Source organism: Humulus lupulus, chromosome 6, assembly GCF_963169125.1.
Source record: "Humulus lupulus chromosome 6, drHumLupu1.1, whole genome shotgun sequence".
NCBI classification, from domain to species: domain Eukaryota; kingdom Viridiplantae; phylum Streptophyta; class Magnoliopsida; order Rosales; family Cannabaceae; genus Humulus; species Humulus lupulus.
The window spans coordinates 220,323,134-220,331,034 of record NC_084798.1 but is presented as its reverse complement, the minus strand read 5'-3'; positions in this window follow the sequence as shown (position 1 = coordinate 220,331,034).

Sequence of the window (7,901 nt, the reverse complement as noted above, 5' to 3'; positions counted from 1 at the left end):
AGCTGGTTAAGAATGAAAAATTTACAAGTTGAATAGGTTTATTTATGGACTTAAGCAAGCTTCTCGTTCCAAAAATCTTAGGTTTGATAAGATAATCAAAACCTATGGCGTTTAACAAAATATTGACGTGCCTTGTGTTTACTAACTAAGTGCAAATCAAATAATGGTATTCCTAGTTCTTTATGTAGATGATATCTTACTCATTGGAAACAATGTTAAGAAATTATCATAGGTGAAGAATTGGTTGAACACTCAATTCCAGATGAAGGATTTGAGTAAAGCAAGTTATAAATAAAAAAATGATCATGTATTTCTAGTTCTAATAATTTATTATTTTATTATATTTGTTAATAATATTTATAAATAGAAATTGAAACACAATTTTCATACTATAACAAAAATTATAAAATTTAATATTAAAATTCATTATAAAAAAAATTATAGTTTTACATATTTTTATTATATTTAGCAAATAATGTATGTAATTACATCAAATCTAATTAATGACATTTATCATGTTAAAAAATATATGCTCTTTAATTAAGTTTATATTACTTATATATATACAATTATTTCACATTTGATTATCATTTTACACGTTTTGAGATTTTTATTCATTGCTTATTATGGTATTGTCTTATTAATATTAATTTCATGATAATTTGCTATGTGAAGTTTATGTATATTAATTTACTGTTATGCATGTTAGTTGCTTTCAAAAAAATTGGTGAAAAAATGGGCAATAATTTTATACTCATTTTAATTTCTATTATAAAAATATTTTATCAAAGAAGTCATTACAATAACATATATTACTATAATCAATTTATGCTTTGCATGGGTTGAATTTTCATATAATGACTTTTTATAATAGGTTTGTTCATAAATATCATTTTTTTTATATTTTTTTTTTTACTTTTTTACCATCCTCTGAGTACAATTTTCAAAGTTTTTTATTTACAAAAATATGATGTCAACAAAATAACTAAAAAAACAATAATTGGTCAACAACTAGACATCAACCTACTACATACTAATACGTTCAAAACCAATTGAAAAACAACAATTGGACAACAACAGGAAGTCAACTCAGTGCATACTAACAGGTTTAAAAAAAAAAGTTTGAAATACATCTAAAAAAAACTAAACATCAATTAGACATCAACACAACAACAAAACAGTTATACATAAATTTAAACAATTAAAAAATAACACGAAGACTAGTCAGCAAACAATATGATATTCAAACATAAGTAGTACTCGAACCATGGCGTAGCCTATTAATTTGAACATATTAAATAGAGCAGGAAAGAAGAAAATTAGGAGTTGGATTTATTTGACTTTATTTATTTTGTTTAAATTTTAGTTTTTAATATATGTTCGAGTGGAGAAATGTTATATATAATTGATTAAATATCATGTGTTAAATGTTTCACGTGTAAAACACTTTAATAATTTCACGTAGTAATATTGTGAAATTTGAATTATTATTGTAGGCATCTAAAATTACGTATTTTTAGGTCTAAAAGTGACACAATAAATTGTCTATGCATCTTAAAAAGTTGAATAATATTGAAAGTTGATTTGAGATGATTTTAAGCGCCAAGGGATTTGGCTGACCATTTTGCCCTTGTGCTAGCGATACGTAGCTACTAACTACACGGTAAGATTCGTATTTTGACTTTATTTTCTCCTAAATTATCTTTTAAAAAATTGAATTGTATATTTATAAACGTTCAACTCTTCAATATGTTTTTTTTCTTAAAAAAATCTTTAATATGCATTTTCGCATTTTTCTTTTATTTTTTAAATAAATTGATCATATTTGAGACACTAATGATGTTTTTCCTTTTCAAATTTTAGATATCATCACCTTGAATGCTATACATGCTACATGCATTCTTCACCATAACATAAATACATGTTATACACCAAGAGCACTCTGAGTTCTTCTACTCTATCATTTAAAATACATCACTAAAATCCTATTTTTTTTTTTATATATCAACTTCTCAATATATTTATTTACATCATTTAAATATTATATTCTTAAACATTTTAATTAATTAAAATAATAAAAAAGAATAAAAAATTAATAATTTTGGAAAAAGAAAGAAATAAAAGTGAATAAAAAAAATAGAAAAAAATATTTAAAGGAGCTCTTAAAAATCTATAAATGTATATAAGGAAATAAAGAATATAAAGAAACTCCATTTTAGAGACACTACAAGAAAGAAGGTTTTTGCCGGCGCAATTCGTAATTGCGCTGGCAAAAATAACATTTACCAGCGCAAGTAGTGAAATGCATCGGCAAAAACAAAGTTTTTTGCCGGCGTTATTTTACGCCGGAAAATGTCACTTTTGCCGGCACAAGTCGGAATTGCGCCGGCAAAGGTTTGACAATATAAATAGAAGAGACTTTTGCCAGCGCAATTCACCTAACATGCCAGTAAAAGTCAACGCGAGATTAATGTGTTGCACGTTTTCAAGGAGGTAGGTGACCATACTTTTGCCGGCACGTTTCGTTGCGCCGGCAAAAGTCTAAAAATGCATTGGTAAAGACATGCTTAGTTGTAGTTGAATGTGTTTGAGGAAAGGTGTAGTAGAGTTGTGGCAGGAGAGTTCGAACCATTTGTCAAAATAACAATTGGACGATCCAATTCCGAATGGGAATGGGATAGTTATGTTTCCGCACTTTTCTGGACAATCAGGTTTAACAAGTATAGCTAGTACTGTTGACGACCTTAACATTATTAACCATCCAATAATTATGATAACAAACAACTAGTAGTTCAGCATAGTAGTCACTACCATTCTCTTCTCTCTTCTTTATTAATGATTACTTAGACGTAGTCTCGTATCTAAAAAATAAAAACAGTAAGAAATTTATCTAATAAAAGGCGATGTCTTATTTTTTTTTTAACAGTAGAGATATGCATGAAATATTGTTTTTTTTTTCATTCTTACACAGAGGCGGACACACATTGGAACGAGTGGGCTCAACTGACGCCAGTGAACTTTTAAAAATTACATGTACATATGTTAATATTTTTGTAATATTTTAAGTATTTTAATAATTAAATGTATTGACCCCACTAAAATATTTACATTTTCTTTTTTCTTTTTTCTTTTTTAAGATTTTATAATTCTATTTGTTTATTTTAAACTTTACCACATGTACTTTGTTTTTAATTCATGAGAATATTATTCATATGTATTTTTGTTAATGAATGTTTTTTTTTTTTTTTTTTTTTTTTTTGACCCCAGTAAAAATATATTCTAAGTCTGCCCTGCTTACACTATTAAAGTTATGGCAATATGATATGCCAGATATAAAATATTTGCATCATGTCGAAATTAATAGAATGATACCATTAAATTTTATATATTATTCTACTTTTCCCAGGAATATAGATAACAAGAAAAAGAAACACAATGAATTAATAAAAGAGGATATATTGTGATACGTACCACAGAGAGAGATGAGCAAGTTGGAAATTTTGTTTGTGTGAATAAGGAATTTATGTGACACTAGTGAGAATATATAATATTCCAAAGATATGTGAAATTCAATTTTTCTTTTTTTCTTTTAAAAAAAAAATATAGAAAAGAAAAAGAAGAAGACATCCTATCAGTATGTGCATGTTCTTTCCAGCAGAAAAGAAAAAATAAAATAAGCATATATAGAAAACTCGTGGAAAAATCCACAACTGAAAAATCTTTACTGATATATATGAACCAATATAGAAAACTCGAGAAAACATCCACAGCTGAAAAGTCTTTACTGAACCAAACATTCATGCATTAGAAGACATGGCCTACCCCTTTAATTTGAGATGTGGATTGCAAAGAAGACTCGAGCAATAATCAACAGCTTCAAAGTCTTTGAATGCAATAATAATTAGAGGACTTTTTTGTTTAGTCATAAATGTATATTGTTATACGTCTAAGTCCACAATTATATACGTCTAACTCTAGAGTACTTTTATTCTAAGCACCAAAAATAATAAAATAAATCATATTTGAGATACCAATCAAGGTTTTACTTTTCAAACTTTAGATATCATCACACTCGAATGCTACTAGCATTCTTCACTATATCATAAATATTCCATGCAAAATTATATTCCAGTATATGTTAATAACTATCTATCAACTATCATAGCTCCATCACATAATACCATATCATATAAAACTGTTCAATTATATGTCATTAGATTCGAGAAAAATAAATGAAGTTACAGTATATTCTAAATGCACCAGTCAGACACTATACTACAAAGAAAATTTGTGTTCTTCTTCAAGCTCGATAATCCAATTTGTCAGAAAAAGTAGAACAATTAGCGATTGTGCCATGGTCACTAGTTGCAGCATAATTGGTTGTAGTGGGTTTATTAAAAAAAAGTTATAAGGAGTTCAAATCCTGGGCTGGTAAAACCCTCACACATTGGCATCCATCGGAATTAAGACAAAATAAAGAGAGATGTTCTAGAACCGATTATCACCATTTTTGTTGCAAAAATCATTATTCAAATAGTCTGCTTCACGCACTTATAGAAAGTGAAATTATCCATAATTCTTTAAAAATTTGTAAGAAGTGTTCTCATATATAGACATATATCCTTATTTAAATAATTTGTATCACGTATAAAAAATAAAATTATTCATAATTCTTTGAATATTTATATATATATATCCTTCTAGCAAAAACAAAAAAAGTTCTTACTTACTAAAGAAACAGTTCCTATGATAAAAATCCACTTTAAATTTGTTGGAATGTTGAAATTAGCCTCCACTGCTTATGGGCCTCATTTTTTTTTTCATTCTATCACTAGTTCTTTCAATTCGAACAATACCAATTAAATTAAATATTTTTGACATTATTAATAGACTTTTCTTTTTTTGTTTATATGTATATATATATATATATATTTATATGAAGAATACAATTAAATACTATATAAGGAAGTAATATTGATGCCAAAATAAAATTTAGGTCAGTTCAATTCAAGGGTGAAAATATTTCATATTACTATATAAACTAAAATTATTTAAGAAATTATATAATATTTTAAATTGAAAATAAACTTAAGAAATCCTTTTATATTTTCCACAAAACACACAAATTTGGGAATAAATTAAAATGTAAATTAAGTTAATTAAACAATAAACATACACATAATACATAATACATAATACAGATGCACTTCTCTAGAAATTATTGTGGGTAATAAGCGAATATATATATATATATATACTAGATACAAGCAACGTGCAACATGCACGTTTGCTAAGTTTTATTTATAGAATTTATTAATTATTTTTATTAAATTTATATTAATATCATAATTTTTTTTAAATAAATATCCTATTTTAATTAAATAATTTATTTATTTTTATTTAAGTTTATGTTTGTTCTAGTTTTTTAATTTGGGAGTGACAACAAGAGATTATATATTATATGTTTAATGTAATATTAAATCTTATACGTGGATTTTAAATTTAAGTTTCTTGCTAGTTTTTTTAAAAAAAAAATAAATTGTTGCTAATTCATAGTAGATTATATTATATGTTTAATAGGATATTATTCTAATAAGTGGGTTTAAGTTTAATTAAATTTTATTTAAGTTATAAAATGTATGATTTTATTTATTATTTTTAAATAATTATCATTGTAAAATATCTCAAAAATATCATATTTTAATTTGTTTAATTATTTATTATTTTAAAATAATTATCATTGTAAAATATCTGAAAAATATCATATTTTAATTTGTTTAAATATTTATTATTTTTAAACAATTATCATTGTAAAATATCTCAAAAATATCATATTTTAATTTTTTTTAATTATTTTATTAAGTGTTTACAAACAACAATTAAATATAAGAATATTATGTCAAATATAAGAGTATTCCGTTAAAGTTAACATTAAAATAAAAAACTGTTAAAACAAATTTTTTTTCGTTATTTACACACTTATTATATAGAAGAGATATAAAGGAGAGCACCAAGGAGATGATGTGACACCATAAAAGCTCTTCAAACCAGTCTATCTATTTTCTCCTTTAATCTATTTTTTATTTATTTTATAGATTATAATTATAATAAATGTAATTTTTTAAATTTAAATGAGATATTTATAAGATATTATTATTTAAATATATATAAATTTATCTTTGTAAATCTATATATATTCTAAACATTTTCTATTAACCTCATATTTTCCTCTACTCTATTTTTTTTTCTCTTCTTCTCTCTAAATTCTTTCAATTTCAATTTTCAATGAATTCCAATTCATATCTCCAAATTTGATTGTGTTGTCCATATTTTTTCACAGCCGACACATGGTAATCTCTAGTGGCTGGCTACGGGGTATGCGGACATACTCGGAACATGTTATTTCCCGAGGCCTATAGTCAGAGAAAGGTCCTCCTAGTTTAGAACATGTCTAGGGAGGACGATAGGTGCCTTAGTGAGTTAGTCGCTGAGTTTCAACCTCGGAGACAGAGTTTCTCCAGATCGGACAGTTAAGGAAAGAGGTTGTGTCTCGATTGCCTCCCAAGCCCGAGGCTCTGGTTCTCGGACCTGTGAGGTGAAGCAACGTGTCAATGACTGCAGGTTCTCAGAGTCAGAAGATTGTCTGACTACCTTTGTGGGCGATCCGTCAATAGGGTTGTCAAGACACGACTCGACAATTCGTATGCCCACTATGATGTCTGACAGGAAAATGCGTGCAGCATGCCCTGACAATTCCAAGGGCATGTTCCCCGTAAAGTGGTTACCTTTCTACAATGGGCCCCGCAAGTCCTGCTTGGGCCGTAGCCTCTTATTGCAGCCCAATGCCTTGAAATGTATTTGTAACGTCCCAAATTTCATAATAAGGCTTAGGGCCTTGATTGGGAGGCTGTGAGGGTCATAATTGATTTATTATACAATTAAATGATTATATGCATGTTTAGGTGTATTAAATATGCATTTGGGCCCATTTATGTTTAATTGGGAAATTTTTATATTTTGGCCATTGTTGGGCATATTTGGCATATATGTGGTATGTGTGTGTTGCTTCATTATTATTTGGTTATGCTAGGGTTACTTAGCACGAGACGATCCTAGGAAGCAAGCTAGTGGGAAAGTCACAACGAGATTTATACTTGACTTGGAGTGAGTTAAGGGGTATTTAGCACATTACGGGGATATTGGGAAATGAGAATAAATATTCGGTGATAAATTGGGGATTAGTGACATCAGGGGGAAATTCAGGGAGTTTTGACTATTTTACCCCGGGGGGCATTTTCGGGATCCCGAGCATTAGGATTTGTTTGAGGTTACTTAAGCTTGAAGTAACCTGTTAAGAAATAAAAAGAACGTTCAGAACGTTCTCTCTCCCTCAAAGTTCTATTTTCGACACCCGATCACATTTTCGAAGGAAACTTGAGTTTTATGACTCGGATTCAGACAAGGATCGAGGCATAGTGATTCTAGGAAAGATTAGAAGCTTAAATTTTCATACGAACAGTTTGAAAAACAGATCAAAAAGTGAAAGTAAAAAGTTTTTTCTGAAAAAGCTTTTTCAACTCCAGAAAGGGCGGGAAAAACCCAGTTTTTCAATTAGCCTAAAAATCAAATTTTTACTTCGATTTTACGCCCTAAACCTATGATCTCGACTATCAAACCGACTCATAACTCCTATAGAGAAAATATACACTACCCTATCAAGCATCAATCGGCAAACGTCATATTCTCATATATTTTTACCCAAGAACACGAAGCTATTTCAGAGCCTAAAACTAGCATATACTGGCATGCATGGCACGACAAAGGGCATGAAAGTTCAGGAAATTACCTATACGAAGATTGAGAGTTCTGAAAGGATGTAGCTTCGGGCGTGTGAGCAACAG